Source organism: Aotus nancymaae, unplaced genomic scaffold (assembly GCF_030222135.1).
Source record: "Aotus nancymaae isolate 86718 unplaced genomic scaffold, 86718_ANA_hifiasm-v0.15.2.pri h1tg000002l, whole genome shotgun sequence".
Classification (NCBI taxonomy): domain Eukaryota; kingdom Metazoa; phylum Chordata; class Mammalia; order Primates; family Aotidae; genus Aotus; species Aotus nancymaae.
Window position 1 is genome coordinate 12,068,618 of NW_026988413.1, and position 18,481 is coordinate 12,087,098.

Consider the following 18,481-nt stretch of genomic DNA (forward strand, 5'->3'; position numbering starts at 1 on the left):
AAAAATAAATAAAATAAAATTGCAATGAAAGACCATGAGAATGCACCCAATGTTGCAAATAACAAAAGAGTGAAGGGGCAAAGGATTTCTTACATATAAATACATGTTCTTGTGCTACAGATAGAATAGTTCAAATATAATTTTTATCAGAAGACATTGGGAAGTCAACCTTTTGATTTGTCAGCTTGTTTTTTCATAACTTGACATGTGACGAGAAATCCAGTACCAATTAACTAGAAATAAACACTAAGAATTTGAGGCATTCTTTAATAGTATAATAGCTGGTCTGGTTCAATTTGGCTCTTACTGCTGTTTTTTCATTTATAAGAGCAAATGAGTTGAACACCCAAAGAAGAAAATACTTCACATTATGGGAACCGATCCTAAGAAAATGTCAACCTGTAGAGATTTGTGTGTTTGAACAAGCTGACAATTGTCTGTTTGTTTTTTTTTTGCTTCATATTGTATCTCTTGCCTGGAAAACAGAGCCTTCATTGATGCCTGAAGTTTTTAAGAACCATGAAGAAATTGAACGCTATCCCAGAATTTCTTATACTAAATCAATACAGCAAAAGAACTTAGTCAAGCAAAACAGGCTCTTTGGGAGGTCCCACTGCCCTTCAATACTGTCCAGATGTACAATTCAGGAAATGCTGTAGACATCAGAGTCATTCAAAATTTACAACCCCTGAATAAGCAGCATAAAAGGACTGCAGAGTGGAAACAAAGAATGATGCATGTTGAGCAGAAGGGGCTAGAGTGAAAGGCAGCAGAAACCGTGGCAAGGACAGAGAGCAGAATGGATCTCTAACCCTCTCAGGCAAAACTGAACTAAACCCTTCTCTTTTCAGAGCAGCCCTTCTGTCCCTACTGCCTCCTGGCTTCTTGTCTTCCCTGACCCCTTGTGAAAGTACGAAGCCACTTGTGGCTACAGCTAGAAGCACAAAACCTTTCAACTGGTATATTATGTTAAATAAGTTATAAGAATACCCAAAGATAGTCTTTCTAGATTTTTAAAATCCAATTTTCTTAAATTAGAACACAATATGGCAAATTTGCTTATGCTTTGCCTAATAACAAAGCAGTCACATGAGAATGTCAGTTGCACAGAGGCCAGGAACATATCTGGCCAGACTGGTCTTGAACTCCTGACCTCAGGTGATCCACCTGCCTTGACTTCCCAAAGTGCTGGGATATAGGCGTGAGCCATTGCACCTGGCCTATAGTTTTAAATGAATTTTGGTGGTAAGAGTCAAGTTACCAAGCCCAAAAAAGTGGAGTTCATGGAGAATCTTACATTTCTTATTATGAATGTTCTATTGTTGTGGGTTTTTTTTCTTTTTTTAGACAGCATCTCACTCTGTCACCTAGGCTGGAGTGCAATGGCAGGATTACAACTCACTGCAGATTTCCCAAAGCTCAAGGCAATCCTCCTGACTCAGCCTCCTGAGTAGCCGGGACTACAGGTGTGTGCCATCATCTATAGTTATTATTTTAATTTTTTGTAGAGATAGGGTATCACTTTGTTGCCCAGGCTGGTCTTGAACTCCTAGCTTCAAATGATCCTCTTACTGCAGCTTCCCTATGCTTTGAGATTATAGGCGTGACCCACAGATCCTGGATTTATTAATTTATTGTGGATATTCTTGATTGAGACATTTTAGTCATTCAGAGCTTCACATTGAGCACACTTTTTTTTTTTTTTTTGAGACAGAGTCTCACTCTGTTGTCCAGGCTGGAGGGCAGTGACATGATCTCGGCTCACTGCAACCTCCAACTTCTGGGTTCAAACAATTCTCCTGCCTAAGCCTCCTGAGTAGCTGGGATTACAGGCATGTGCTACCACACCTGGCTAATTTTTGTAGCTTCAGTAGAGACAGAATTTCACCATGTTGGCCAGGCTGGTCTCAAATTCCTGACCTCAGGTGATTCACCTGCTTCGGCCTCCCGAAGTGCTGAGATTATAGGTGTGAGCCATGCACCCGGCCATCCTTGAGCACACGTTTATCCAGATATAGATCGCATGCTCCTAGAAGTCAGGAGTCTCATCACCTGTTTTCAACTAACACATGCTGAGTATATTTGTAGGCAAGACATTCCTTCAGGATCTCTATATGATATACTATACAGTATTGAGCAATTTGTAGAGTCCCAGTTCTCAAGAAAATTATTGTTCTGTAAAGAAAATCAATATAACCAAATATTACACGAAACAAGTTATAAAATTACAGAAGTATAGCAACTTTATGGGGCAGGTAAACTTGTCAAAGAGGTCAGAAAACATACAGCATATAGCATCACAGATTTCAATTTAACCTTATACCCTAAAACATGTATGTATATTTATTATGCTCTAAACTACACAGCCAAGGTATATGTTTGTATGTGGGGGGCAGATTATTTGAGAAAGCAAATAGTGTTATATCAGTTTATTTTCTAAAATGTCAATGTTTATAGCAAATAAATGGGAAAATTCAATTATTAAAAAAACTCAAAGAAAATTAAAACCAGATACATATCCGTATATATAATATAGTTATCTATGCTATTGTAAACTTCAAAAAGTGTATTATTCAATCCTTAATATGAGATTACATAAAAACATAAATTTATTTTAACAACGTATAATAAGATAAAAAGGCTTAAAGTAACTGAGCAAAATTAAATCTAAATACAAAGTTCTCTGTACTTAATTTTAATTCACTAAAAATGCCAGTGTTTTTTATCCTTTGAGCAAATGTGCTTATACTTGTTCTGGTGAGATTTGAACATTTAGAATCTTGTGAAAGCAGATAGGATTATATCAATATTTCCTGATGTTATTAGGAATTTTAAGGGATTAAAACAAAACAAAATATTGTTATTAGGAAAAAGAAAAAAAGAAACACACAGCTGGAGAAAACCAAACTAAGCAGGTTTCAGTAGTTCAGGACCTCTGGGGTTCATTGGTACATAGCACAGAGCTACTTTGGACAAAAGAGTCAGCATTTTCCAGATCTGTCAGACTATGATCTTTCCTTGCAGAGTATCTTGCAACTCTGTACTCCAAAGAAAATTCATTGAAAAACACTAAGAAAGAATTTTTAAATTGAGAGTTCTGAAAGAGCCCACTCATTTCTAGCAAGTGTTAACAGTCTACTACACATGGTTGCTAATTAATTACAAGATTCTTCAGTTTATCCACAGATAAATGAAAATACATAATGATCAGAACTTAATTAATTATTAAAGATCTAGTGTGGTGGTAACTGGATGGTTCCAAAGGCAATGCCCCTCATTCAAATCATAGTCAGAATTGTTAATCTGAGAAATATGAAAACAAGAAAGAGGAGAGAAAAATCAGGAATTTTCTGGACACAAAAGAGAAGAAATTCAATAAAAATTTTGGAAGGTAGAGAAATCTAGACTGCTAAGATGGCTGTGCAGTGTATGTTTAAGTAAGAATTTCTCCACCTAGGTGCCATTGACATGCTGGGTTGGAAAATTCTGTGCTGAGGGCTGTCATGTACACAGCAGGACATTTAACAGTATCCCCAACCTCCACGCCCTAGACGCCAGTAGCATCCCTGTCCCCGGTGTTGTGACAACAAAACATTTCTCCAAATATTGCCAGATGTTTCCTAGGAGGCAAACTACCCCAGTTTAGAACTATTTGGTAAAACAGAAGAAATATATATTTTCAGAAGCAAGTTGTAAGAAATACAAGGATGGTAGGTTAAAAAGAAAACCAAATAAATAACATGAGCTGATATCAAAAAAAGAAGAAACTTCCAAAGTAAATATTATATTTTAAATGATAAGCAATAAAAAGGGAAACTCAGAGCATTTTTTAAGAATTTATAGAAGAAATAAAGGCACAAAACAAGCTTGTCATTTAAAAAATTTTTACAATGTTTTAAGTTTTGTTTAGTTTGTAATTTGTAGCTGAATTAATGACGTAAAATAAATGCAGTATTCAAGGTGAACATAATTTTAATTAATTTAAATTTTGTTACTGCTGTAGCACCTTAAAGATAGCAACACATCATTTAAAAATATATGATGATTATTTTAATATTTTAAAAATAGTTCATTAAATTTACTTATACGTTCTATAATATTACTTTATATATGTTTTAAAATATTATTTCTAGAGCATTTAAGAAAATACAGCTTTTCTCTTCTATGTTAATAGGAATTTTGGCCAAAGGAAATTCCCAAACTGTTGTTGATGCTTGATGAAAAGGGAAACAGGCCAATTTATATTTTTTTGTATCAAAGAGTTAGAATTCATAAAACATTTGCTCATAGCTTTCCAGAAAATATTATTTGAGTTAATGAAAACAAATCTTGAACTGCAATGATTATAATTAAGTTAGATTTTTAAAAAAATAACAAATGATAATTGTTCAGCTATTTAACCATTTTGCTGGTTTTTTACCTGCTTGTATGTATGCTTGTCATATGTGATTCATTTTGGAGCTGCCCTCTTTCAGCACCGCTAAATAACCAATATCAAATAAATAGGCTCAATCAAAGAAATAAAATTAAATTTACAAAACTACCAAAGGCAATATTTACCTAATTGTACTATAAAATATTGTTTTGTCCCAAATATATATATTTTTTCTCCTTAGTTCCTGTTTGCCTAGAGAGGTTATTTAAAGGTAAGAAGGATTGGTGCTTGTCTACTGATAATCAATCAGGAAAAGTTTTCATGGAAAACTCTACTCAATATGGCAGAATATAATGAAAAAACAGAGAAAAAATCCAGAAAGCTGTTCCCTTGCTAAGTGAATATCCACACATATGAATAACTCTTTATAATACTTTTTTTTTCAGACTTAGTCTCACACTGTTGCCTGGGCTGGAGTGCAGTGGTGCAATCATGGCTCACTGCAACCTCTGCCTCCTAGGTTCAAGTGATTCTCCTGCTTCAGTCTCCCCAGTAGGTGGGATTACAGGGGCACACCACCACGCCTGGCTATTTTTTTGTATTTTTTAGTAGGGATGGGGTTTCATCATATTGGCCAGCCTGGTCTAGAACTCCTGACCTTGTGATCCACCTGCCTTGGCCTCCCAAAGTGCTTGGATTACAAGCGTGAGCCACTGCACCCAGACTTTTGTTGTTGTTGTTTATTTGTTTGTTTGTTTGTTTTTGAGATGGATTCTCCCCCTGTCGCCCAGGCTGGAGTGCAGTGGTATGATCTCGGCTCACTACAACCTCTACCTCCCAGGTTCAAGTGATTCTCCTGCCTCAGTCTCCCAAGTGGTGAGATTACAGGCATGCACCACCACACCTGGCTAATTTTTGAAAACCATTCATATTTAACTCAACCTAATCATATTCTTTCAATTTTTCTAAAATTTATTTTCTTAATATTTTCATATTTTCTATGTTAACATATGATCACAAAAACCATGTTTAAAAATAAGAGGCACCATGACTCACACACACACACACAAAATTAGTGATATTCAAGCTAACACATCTGTTACCTTATTTTTTTTGTGATAAGAACCCTTAAGATCTACTCTCTTAGCAAATTTCAAGTATACAGTATAATATAATCAACTATAGTCACCATGTTGTACATTTGATTCCCAGAACCTATTCAGCTTAAAACATTTCTCCATTTCCCATACCCCTAATCCCCAAACAACCACCCTTCTTCTGTTGCTGTGATATGATTTTCTCAGAGCTATGCAAACAATTAAAACTAACTGACAAGAGAGAATTTGTAAAGAGATTAAGAGTTATTCGTAAAGGCTGGTGCGGTGGCTCACACCTGTAATCTCAGCACTTTGGGAAGCTGAGGCAGGCAGATCATGAGGTCAGGATTTGAAGACCAGCCTGACCAATATGATTAGATTCCACATGTCAGTGAAATCACGTAGTATTTGTCTTTCCATGTCTGGTTTACTTTATTTCACATAATGTCCTCCAGGTTCAACCATGTTGTGCAAATGGCAAGATTTCCTTCTCTTTTATGGTTGAATAATATTTTACTATATATATCTTATTATTTTTGTATTCATTCATTCATTGATAGGTACCCAGTTTGTTTCCATATCTCAGCTACTGTGAATAATGCTGCAATGAATACAGCAGTGCAGGTATCCCTTTAAGATATTGATTTCATTCATTTGAATGTATATCCAAAAGTGGGATTGCTGGATTGTGATTTCTCTTCTTTTTCTCTGAGTGGAGGTCTCACTCTATTGTCCAAGCTGGAGAGCAGTGGTGCCATCTCGGCTCACTGCAACCTCTGCCACCTGAGTTCAATCATTCTTGTGCTTCAGACTCCAAGTAACTGGGATTACAGGTGGACACCGCCACACCCAGCTAATTTTTGTATTTTTAGTAGAATGCAGTTTCACCATGTTGGCCAGGCTGGTCTCGAATTTCTGACCTCAGGTGGTCTGCTCTTCTTGGCCTCCCAAATTGCTGTGGTTACAGGCATTAGTCACTGTGTCGGACCAAATAGTTCTAGATTTCTGGTGAAGCTTTGTGGTGTTTTCCATAATGGCTGTACCAAATTACATTCCAACCAAAGTGCACAAAGTTTCCCTTTTCTTCATATGCTTGCCAACACTTGTTATTACTCATCTTTTTGATAGTTAATAAATATTTGTTGTATTAAAATTGGTCTGTATCCTGAGTGAAATGGACAGCCATTTTTAGGGTTTTGAGCAGAGGAGTAATATCATTTGAATTTTGTTTAAGGGGTCATTCTGTTGCTGCATTGAAGATAGTTCTTGTGTAAAGGCTGGAAGCTGGAAAACCAATGGGTAGGTCATCGCAATAATTCAGGTTTGAAATGATCATGAATTGAAAGGAGTGAGAAAGTGGATGCAGGGACAAGTGTCTGAACTCTAGATATATATTTTAGGTAGCATTAACAGGACTTTCAAGTAAATGTGAGCAGGAGAGAAGAGTCAAGTAAGACCTCATGTTCTTGGATTGAACAATTGGGGGAAAAATTGAACTGCTACAATCTGTGGTAGAGAAAGCTAAGGATGATACATATAGGGGCAGAGTGGGGAAGATTTCTTTCAACATATAGAAAAAATAATGGGAGTCTCTGTGCTTTACATTATCTATAGGATAGGGAATTTCAAATCTATGCCTCCATCCAGATATGAATTGTGAGAATACATTCCTAATATTATATTAAATTTTTCTTCATATATATAATACATGACTGTGATGGTTAATACTGAGTGTCAACTTGATTGGATTGAAGAAGGCAAAGTATTGGTCCTGGATGTGTCTGTGAGAGTGTTGCCAAAGGAGATTAATATTTGAGTCAGTGGACTGGGAAAGGCAGACCCACTCTCAGTCTGTGTGGGCACCGTCCAATCAGCTGCTAATGCAGCCAAAATAAAACAGTCAGAAGAAGGTGGAAAGACCTGACTTGCTGAGTCTTACAGCCTTCATTTCTCTCCCATACTGGATGCTTCCTGCCCTCGAACATCAGACTCCAAGTTCTTCAGCTTTTGGACTCTTGGACTTAAACACCAGTGGTTTGCCAGGGGATCTCAGACCTTCAGACTGAAGGCTGCACTGTTGACTTCCCTACTTTTGAGGTTTTGGGACTTGTAATGGCTTCCTTGCTCCTCAGCTTGCAGACAGCCTACTGTGAGACCTTGCCTTGTGATCGTGTGAGTCAATGTTCAACAAACTCTCCTTCATGTACATCTATCCTATTAGTTCTGTCTCTCTAGAGAACTCTAATACAATGACCAACTCAAATTTGCTGTGTCCAAACAAAAATTCAGTGTCTTTCTCCTCAAACATACTCCTCCTGTAGTTTTCCTTGTTTCTTTGAAAAGGAACAACAAAGATACAGTTGTACCAGAGGATGATCAAAGCATCATTCTAAACTCCTTTTTCTCTTAACCACACATTTTTAGATTTTTAAATAACTTTTGAGTGTATGTCCTTTTCCTCCTTTCAGCTATATATTAATCCTATAATATTTCTCACCTGAATCAATGCAGGGGCTCATTAATACCTAAGCACACAACTCCTGCAATGCCGTTAACAAAGTTATTTTCTTCAACTTTCAGCCAAAGCATTGTGGCCATCTAAAAGTCCTTCATATTCTCTCTAATTTGATTTGAGTCTCTTCTTCTGTGTTTCTACAATAGCTTAACGTGGGTCCACTATAATACTTATATGACCAACAATAAGTGTCATTTATCTGTAAAATGTTTCATGTCTAAGTAATTCGTACTAGAGCTACTAGAATTCACCTAGTTTATGGATTTGTGGTTTGGTTGCAGGGTATGTTGAAGAAGGTAAACAGAAAACGTACTCCTTGGCTGGTTGTAAGAGTTCTACAGAGTTCTTTCTCTTTGATTGACTTTACAGAACAACTGCTGTGCACCCACTTGTCACTCTCAATTAAAACTCCCCAGTTTCATGTCTGGGAAGAAATCCCCCAAAGTGTCTGATTCTTTCCCCCTACTTTATTCCACGCTTTTCACATTAAGCACATGCGGTTTCTGACTACTTCTTTAATTTCTCACCATTTCACAGCTCTTGTACCAGGTTTGAGCTTTCACTATCTGGCTTATGCCTTTGGAGCCCTCGGGTGCTCAAGCATTAAATCCCAGTATCTTCTAAACCTTCTCTTTCTTCTTTTACAGAAAGATTTGCTCCACTATGCATGACCACTTCTATCTTGATTCTGATCTTACTTAAGGTAAACAGAGTTAACAATCCAAGGGGTTTTGACTGGATATAAGTCAAATAGTTGTTTTTGTTTTGTTTTGTTTTGTTTTTTGAGACGGAGTTTTGCTCTTGTTACCCAGGCTGGAGTGCAATGACGCCATCTTGGCTCACCGCAACCTACGCCTCCTGGGTTCAAGCAATTCTCCTGCCTCAGCCTCCCGAGTAGCTGGGACTACAGGCATGTGCCACCATGCCCAGCTAATTTTTGTATTTTTAGTAGAGATGGGGTTTCACCATGTTGGTCAGGATGGTCTCGATCTCTTGACCTCGTGATCCACCCACCTCGGCCTCCCAAAGTGCTGGGATTATAGGCGTGAGCCACCGTGCCCAGACCAGTCAAATAGTTTTTAAAAAATAGCTTAAATGTTCATTCATTTCTAAGTTTATTTTCTAGTGAAAAACTAGTGATTAATAACTAGCATGCAACCGTGTATATTGCTAATATTAAAAAAATTTTAAGAGTATTTTATTTGCATTATTATTTAAGTAAGTTCATGATGTTAGTATGAAACCTTACCCAAAGTTGTTACTGCTCAGGCTATAGAAAACAAATTCCAATTTCCAAACAAATTAGCTTTGGGAGTACAGTCCATTGGATGCTTAACAATGGACTGATTAAAAATGGGGGAAACAGGCTGGGCACAGTGGCTCATGCCTGTAATCCCAGCACTTTGGGAGGCCGAGGCAGGCGGATCATGAGGTCAGGATTTCAAGACCAGCCTGGCCAATACGGTAAAACCCCATCTCTACCAAAAATACAAAAATTAGCCAGGCATAGTGGCTAATTCACGCCTGTAGTCCCAGCTACTTGAGAGGCTGAGGCAGAAAAATCGCTTTAACCTGAGAGGCAGAGATTGCAATGAGCTGAGATTGCACCACTGCACTCCAGCCTGGGTGACAGACAAAAAGTAAAAATATAAATAATAATTAATTAATTAAAAAGGCGGGGAGGGAAACATGTAAGCCAAAGAAGTTGCTCCAAAAAAATAACAAAATAAACTCTATAATTTATCATTCTCTTAAATATTAGGTACATATTGTTTCAATTTTGTAAAATTCCACATCAAATATACACAAGTGATTACTATGATACTGCAAGGAAAAGAAAGGTTGATAAACAACCATAATACATGTTGGGAACCGTCATGACCTAATAGATCTTTTATCATTGTGCATTACACAAATGATGCTGCTAGGTCTAAAAGGAAAATATTTTATTTTTGTATGTTATAACCTGCTTTTGTTTTATGCTGTATCTATCTCACATAAAATTTTTATGTATTCACAAATATTTCCAACATTAATTCATTTTTATGACATAATAAAGTGGGGATTTTAATTGAAGATATATAGATAGATATAGATATAGATTTAGATAACTATAAAATCTAGAAAAGCCATAGTGCAATTTAAACATTGCTGAAAAAGATTTCAATTATTCAGTCAAATGTACTAATGACTTGACTTGAAATGTTTAACTTTTAATAATCAAGAGCAAAACACTTGGAAAACTTTTATAACCTATGTGAGAATGTGCATAAAATTTTTTAAAAAGACAATAGTCATAAGAGTCTTTCAGTAATATTCCTCCTTTGTTTGCATACTTTAAGACTGTTTGGTAGAACACATATTCCATGATTCAAGCATGCCACCTTTTGGGAATATTGCTGATTCATAATACAATTATCATAACCGATTTGAATGAAGAGGACTTTGGTTTCTTTTTATTTGTGCTGAATTAAACATTAAGCATTTTACTTTAAAAGCATGTCTTCTGTACTTTACTGAACATTGACAAATTCTTTAAAAATATATTAGTAATAATATGTTATGCTTTTCCAAGATAACAAAGAAAATTATGAAAAGAAAAGTTTACCCAAATCACAGCAGATTTTTCCACTGCTACACGGTTTGGAAGTTTAAGGATAATTATCATAGATTATAGTTCTGTAACGGCACCATATTTTAATTCCAAACTGTGAATGTTCACAGAAATATATACAAAGAGCCAAAAATACTGTTTTGTAGATTACTTTATGTATATGTAGGGTTTACTTAGGGTTTTTTCACACACACACCACACAAACTGCTTGTCTTTTTAAACTCCTAACAGCTTCCTGAAGACTGGTCCCACCTGAAAGATTACGAATGCAAACCTCAAAGAACTCCCAGAAAGATAAGATCTAAGCATAAATTGTCTTTTTATCAAATATATAGAAAGGTGAGATGCATTTTAAATGTATGACGGTAGAGAAGAATGATCTGAAAGGTAGCCTACTGGGAGTCATAAGAAAAAATCAGTGTCCAAAACCGTGAAAAGGTAACTCAATGTTCATGCCTATACAATAAGGCAGGGAGGAGACCACTTCTTTAGTCAAATGAGAAGGAAACTGAGAATTGACCTATTGATGGCATTCAAGTTCATCAAGAGTTGTTATTCAGTTGCTGTTCAGGAAGTGAAAATCCACCCTTCTAACAGTGCCAAGAAAGTTGCTGTAACAATGTAACAAAATAAACTCTCTCATAGAGGGCTGGTAGGTAACATAGTAACAAACAAATAGCCTAATAACCACATAGGTACATACCTACCTAAATACCTACTGCCTTTCCTAAATATTTTTAAAAGGAATTTAAAAAAATAGTAACTCATCTCTTCAGGATCAACTTTTCCTGGAGTAAATAGGTAAGTGAAACATGAGCAGAAAATGCCTGGACTTAAGATTATGTTTTTTAGTGTGTATTTAATGAAGTATTAGAACATATTTAATAGGGCAAATGTTACTGCATTTATTTTGTCGTGAGAGAAACCAAACCTTAAAAAGAGAAAGTTATTCAAGGTATACACCTGTAAGATGTCTCAAAGTCCTACTGGGAGTAAATGTTGACTCACCAATTTTAAGGAAGAATTTTTTAAACACTGATAAAACTTAGAAAACTTACCACTAATTCTATCTAATTTAAACATATGGCAGAGAAGAAAAGGTAGTATCAACAGAAGTGTGTGGACAGATTTTTATTTTCAGAGAAAGCACTTCTTGTCACAGGCTGGGATAAAAGCAGATGTGACTGAGATGCATCCAGAACCATCAGTCAGAAGAGAGCTGGGTCTGGAGCACTTACTAAATTCTACCAAACACCAATTACAAGCTTTCAAAAGAAAGGCATTCCTAAATAGAAACAATCTCGTGTAAACTTGTGAATGACCTCTTTCTTTTGTCTGCTCTCTTCCTTACAAATACCCTTGTATCAGTCTTTCCATTTTTTCCCTTATTTTATTTATTTATATATTTTTGACACAGAGTTTTTCTCTTGTCGTCCAGGCTGGAGTTCAGTGGTGCAATCTCGGCTCACTGCAACCTCCCCCTCCCAGGTTCAAGCAATTCTCCTGCCTCAGCCTCCCGAGTAGCTGGGATTACAGGTGTGAAAAACCACACCCAGCTATTGCTATTTTTTTTTTTTTTTTTTTTTTTTTTGTATTTTTAGTAGAGACAGGTTTCAGACATGGTCTCGATCTCCTTTGACTTCAGGTGATCTGCCCGCCTTAGCCTCCCAAAGTGCTGGGATCACAGGCATGAACCACTGTGCCTGGCCCAGCCTTTCCTTTTAAATGATATTTTGAGAATTGATGAAGAATGTAACAAAGAGAGAAAATTTTGCACTAGAAAGTTCTTTGTCACTGATTATTATGTAAACTCAGTTAATTTATTGTTATTATTGAAGAAGAGTACAGAAATGGGATTCTCAAATGGTACTAAAAATTGCTTAGAATAATAAAGACCTAAGATGTTTGGAAATTCGATTTCTGCCACCTTGTCCATTTAAAAAAAAAAATAGTTCACCTTATTTTATTTTTGATTATTTTGACCTAAGTTAGATTGAGGAATCATACATACTGTTAAATATATTAAATTTTTAGCCAAAACACTTTGATTCACTTTCCAGTTTTACTTTTTGTTACCTACAGCCTCTCTGTGCCTGAATTTCCTTGCTGGATTTAAACTCTACCCTGCTGATTTCAATGAACTTTTAGTAGATTCAATGAAGAGGCTCTATAAAAATTCTGTAAAGCAGCTGGGGGCAGTAGCTCACACCTGTAATCCCAGCACTTTGGGAGGCTGAGGCAGGTGGATCTCTTGAGGTCAGGGGTTCGAGACCAGCCTGGCCAATGTGGTGAAACCCATCTCTACCAAAAACACAAAAATTAGTTGGGTGTGGTGGTGGGGGACCTGTAATCCCAGCTACTCAGGAGACTAAGTCAGTAGAATCACTTGAACCCGGGGGCAGAAGTTGCAGTGAGCAGAGATTGCGCCACTGCACTCCAGCCTCGGTGACAGAGTGAGATTCCATTAAAAAAGAAATACTGTAAGGCAGTTATTACTTTAAAACAATATGTAGAGGAGAACTTTGTGAATCAATAACAATAATTAAGGCTTCTATTTTCCATAAATTAATCTTAGCATATAGAAAGTTGTAATTTTTAAAGTAAATTTTATCTTTTTGTAAAATACTAGAGGAATATAAATCTCTACAGTTGCCATTCCCCTATCACATGTATACCACAAGTTTTCTTCTGTGATTTCAAAAGACGGATTACCAAGTAAATGTCGTAATCAAGATTAGCCAGGACACATAGTTATAACAATAAAATGATATGGGAGGCAAAAAGATCCCCCAATTACTAGAATGTACTGCTTTGTTGAATTTAATTTTCTAGTACTTTTTGCCCTGAAACATCATTTTAATTTGAGATAATATCTGCACAGTCCTTTGGAGTAGTCAACTTAGATCAAATGCCTTAAACAATAAAATTAGTACTGGTGACTTAAAAATAAATGTATTTGTGTTACCTTTCCCCAGCTCAAAGGAAGCATAACCTATTGAAGAGTCTAGAATCTAATTTTAGGTGCAAGTAGATTAAATCTCAGTCTCACCATATAGGTGCTGTGTATCTTTTCACAAATTATTCAGGCTTTCAGAGCCTCAATTCTCTCATCTGTGAAAAGGTAGTACTAAACAGTATTTACCATAAAACTCTGTGGTAGCGATTAGAGTTTATATCTATGTGTGGTTGCTGGACGCAGTAAACCAATCATATTACCTGTTCCTGTTCTTATAAACAATATGAATAATAGTAGAGGGCAAATGCCCAATATACAATTTCAATATCCTTAATTTGTGAGCTACTGTCTTCTGAAGGAAACCCCCTGAAGAATATAAAACTCTCTGTTTTGGCTCAAAAGGAAAGGAATACCCTCTTCCCAGGTTATCTTGGTCTACAGATGCTTTTTATCCGGTGTAGAGTAACAGCCCAAAAGGTTTCAAATACTTTTCGGAAGATTGAATAGTGCCCAGAGAACCGATGAGGGGAGTCCAGCAGCATCTCTGAGCTGTCAGCCTCACACCCATATTCTCTGCCAGTCATCCACTCCTTTCTATGATTCTGTAGAATATGCTCTAAATGCTCCATGAGACTCTTGGGGCATCAAGTGTGCACTGATAGAAGCGCAGGTCAGACAAAACTAACTAATGAACACTGTCAAATTTCCACTTGTTATCTGAAACTCAATATTGACTTCCCTGTCAATGTTTTAAGAACACCTGAGCGCTTAAGAGACTTAGCTGTGCCTTTATCATGTTGTCTTTGTCTAAGATAGTGCAGAAGAAGTTTACTCTTATTGAAGTATTTATTCTGGTGCATATGATGAAACAAATTCTTGAATCAATTAAAAAGAACACTATGTAGCATGTAGAATTAAGTACAGCAAGTTTTGTATGAAACTGAAAAACAAAAATTAAAAATCTGCGTTGGGGGGAAGATATATTAACTCTTTTGAGCCATGTTTACATCACTATATTACATCACAAAAATAACTGTTACTTCACTGTTTTAGAAGCTCAGTCATTATTACACTATTTTCCCAAACCATCTATTGTAAAATTCAGAGCAAAGCTATTTGAAGAAGATTGTAAGCTCTCTTTTCAATCACAGTCTCTATAAACTGAAGTTCTGTACTCAAAACACAAATTGAAACAAGGATGTAAAAGGCAAATGAACAGTCAGTGTTTTCCAAATTGCTTCTTTGGTAATAATGTCACACGAAGGTATTTTGTTTCTGTTTTTGTTTTTCGCAAAAAACAAAGAGGTGGAATGAATTAAAGAGGCAGAGCAGATCATAAAATAAAACTGGAAGTTTAATAATCTGCTACTTTTCCTTTAGACATAGAAAATATACTTTGTGAATACCTAAAAACATTACGATAATAGATTATTGCTGTTATATTATTCATATGACAATGAATTTATGCAATGTGTCTACATCAAGTAAAAGAGATTAACCAGAAGAAACTAACTTCAAAGTACATTGTCTTTTAGGTCTTCAAAGTAATAAAGATCCAAGCACTTCCCTTTTAGGGTGTTTGTTCTGCACCATTTAGAACGCAGTTTCTTTCCTTCATTAGGCCCTCCACATGAGATACAGCAAATCGGAGGCTACAGAAATAGAGATTTCTCCATTGTACTGATAGTCTCAGATGTTTGGGATTGCTAACCCATTACTGGTTTTGTAAGCCTTATTCTACATGATCCACACATTTCTTAACAGCTGTGCAACAGATTTTCCACTTACTATTATTTCCAAATAAACAATGACCCAGTCAGACCTTGTAAAATTACATGTTTCATATAGAAATTTGGCCACGCTTCCTGCAATTATAAGCAACTCTTACTTGTGAGTATCAGTTTATACAGAAATGCTCTCCTGTGTACCCTATTTCAGCATAGCTCTGGTAGTACTTGATAATTTTTTTTGTTAATAAGCTCATAAAAACATTGTACAAAATTGTTAAAATAAAACATTTCTATAATTTGTGAAATGGAAATAGGAATGATACACAGGTTGATTTTATGATGATGCAACTAAATGTGAAATACATGAAACCATATGAAGATAAAGTTCCAAGGTGAATTATGCCAAAGAAAATTGATTAAGGTATTTCTATTTTGATCAAAGTTATGTGAAGTTGTGCCACTACAAAACTCTGGGAATAAGACATGAAGTGTATATTTTTATATTGAATGTTGATGAGTAGAGCAGTTACAGAACAATTTCCTGTTGAGTGAGCAGTAGGAAGTTATAGGTCCTTAACAGGAACAGATTGATCCAAGTATAGACAGATCAGAAAAATATGTTTATTAAGTACTGTGTGTTCATCACAAAGTTCAACCTAGCAGAGATGTTCTGTTATATTGTCCATGTGGTGACTCCTTCACAAGCTTTAAAGTAATTGTATTATTTTATTTTATCTTATTTTAAACTCACAGAGAAAATTGTATGTATTTACCATGTACAGTACAACATGATGTTTTGAAGTATGTATATGTGGTGGAATGACTACATCCAGCTAGTTAGAATATGGATGACTTCACATGATTATCCTTTTTCTGGAGAGAACAACTTACATCCATCCACTCTCAACATTTTTCAAGTATACAATATATTGTTAACTTTAGTGACCATGTTGTATAATAGACCCCTTGGGCTTATTCATCCCATTTAACTGAAATTTTGTATCCTGTTATCAATTTCTCCCCAAGCTCCACAGAACCCCAATCATCCTAGCCCCAGCTAAACATCTTTTTTTTTCTTTAATTGCATTTTTATTTTTTATTTTTTTTTAATTTATTTTATTTTTTTTATTGCATTTTAGGTTTTGGGGTACATGTGAAGAACATGCAAGATTGTTGCATAGGTGCATATGTGGCAGTGTGATTTGCTGCCTTCCTCCCCTTCACCTATATGTGTCATTTCTCCCCATGCTATCTCTCCCGAACTCCTCACCCCCCACTGTCCCTCCCCTATTTCCCCCCAACAGACTCCAGTGTGTAGTGCTCCCCTCCCTGTGTCCATGTGTTCTCATTGTTCAACACCCGCCTATGAGTGAGAACATGTGGTGTTTGATTTTGTGTTCTTGTGTCAGTTTGCTGAGAATGATGGTTTCCAGGTTCATCCATGTCCCTACAAAGGATGCAAACTCAGCGTTTTAGATGGCTGCATAATATTCCATGGTGTATATGAGCCAATTTTCCCTGTCCAGTCTATCGTTGATGGGCATTTGGGTTGGTTCCAGATCTTTGCTATTGTAAACTGTGCTGCAATGAACATTCGTGTGCATGTGTCCTTGTAGTAGAATGATTTATAATCCTTTGGATATATACCCAGTAATGAGATTCCTGGGTCAAATGGAATTTCTATTTCTAGGTCCTTGAGGAATCGCCACACTGTCTTCCACGATGGTTGAACTAATTTACACTCCCACCAGCAGTGTAAAAGTGTTCCTATTTCTCCACATCCTCTCCAGCATCTGTTGTCTCTGGATTTTTTAATGATTGTCATTCTAACTGGCATGAGATCGTATCTCAATGTAGTTTTGATTTGCATTTCTCTAATGACCAGTGATGATGAGCATTTTTTCATATGCTTGTTGGCCTCATGTATGTCTTCTTTTGTAAAGTATCTGTTCATATCCTTCGCCCATTTTTGAATGGGCTTGTTTGTTTTTTTCTTGTAAATCTGTTTTAGTTCATTGTAAATTCTGGATATCAGCCCTTTGTCAGATGGGTAGGCTGCAAAATTTTTTTCCCATTCTGTTGGTTGCCAATTCATGCTAATGACTGTTTCTTTTGCCTTGCAGAAGCTGTGGAGTTTGATTAGGTCCCATTTGTCTATTTTGGCTTTTGTTGCCAATGCTTTCGGTGTTTTGGTCATGAAGTGCTTGCCTACACCTATGTCCTGAATGGTTTTGCCTAGATTTTCTTCTAGGGTTTTTATGGTGTTAGGTCTTATGTTTAAGTCTTTAATCCATCTGGAGTTAATTTTAGTGTAAGGTGTCAGGAAGGGGTCCAGTTTCTGCTTTCTGCATATGGCTAGCCAGTTTTCCCAACACCATTTATTAAACAGGGAATCCTTACCCCATTGCTTGTTTTTGTCAGGTTTGTCAAAGATCAGATGGTTGTAGATATGTTGTGTTGCCTCTGAGGCCTCTGTTCTGTTCCATTGGTCTATATCTCTGTTTTGGTACCAATGCCATGCTGTTTTGATTACTGTAGCCTTGTAGCCTTGTAGTATAGTTTGATGTCCGGTAGTGTGATGCCTCCCGCTTTGTTCTTTTTGCTTAGAATTGACTTGGCTATGTGGGCTCTCTTTTGGTTCCATATGAAGTTTAAGGTGTTTTTTTCCAGTTCTGTGAAGAAGGTCTTTGGTAGCTTGATGGGGATAGCATTGAATCTGTAAATTACTTTGGGTAGTATGGCCATTTTCACAATATTGATTCTTCCTAACCATGAACATGGAATGTTTCTCCATCTGTTTGTGTCCTCTTTTATTTCGTTGAGCAGTGGTTTGTAGTTCTCCTTGAAGAGGTCCTTTACTTTCCTTGTAAGTTGTATTCCTAGGTATTTTATTCTCTTTGTAGCAATTGTGAATGGCAGTTCGTTCTTGATTTGGCTCTCTTTAAGTCTGTTATTAGTGTATAAGAATGCTTGTGATTTTTGCACACTGATTTTGTATCCTGAGACTTTGCTGAAGATGCTTATCAGTTTCAGGAGATTTTGGGCTGAGATGATGGGGTCTTCTAGATATACAATCATGTCATCTGCAAATAGAGACAATTTGACTTCCTCCTTTCCTATTTGAATAACCTTCCTGATTGCTCTGGCTAGAACTTCCAGTACTATATTGAATAGGAGTGGTGAGAGAGGGCATC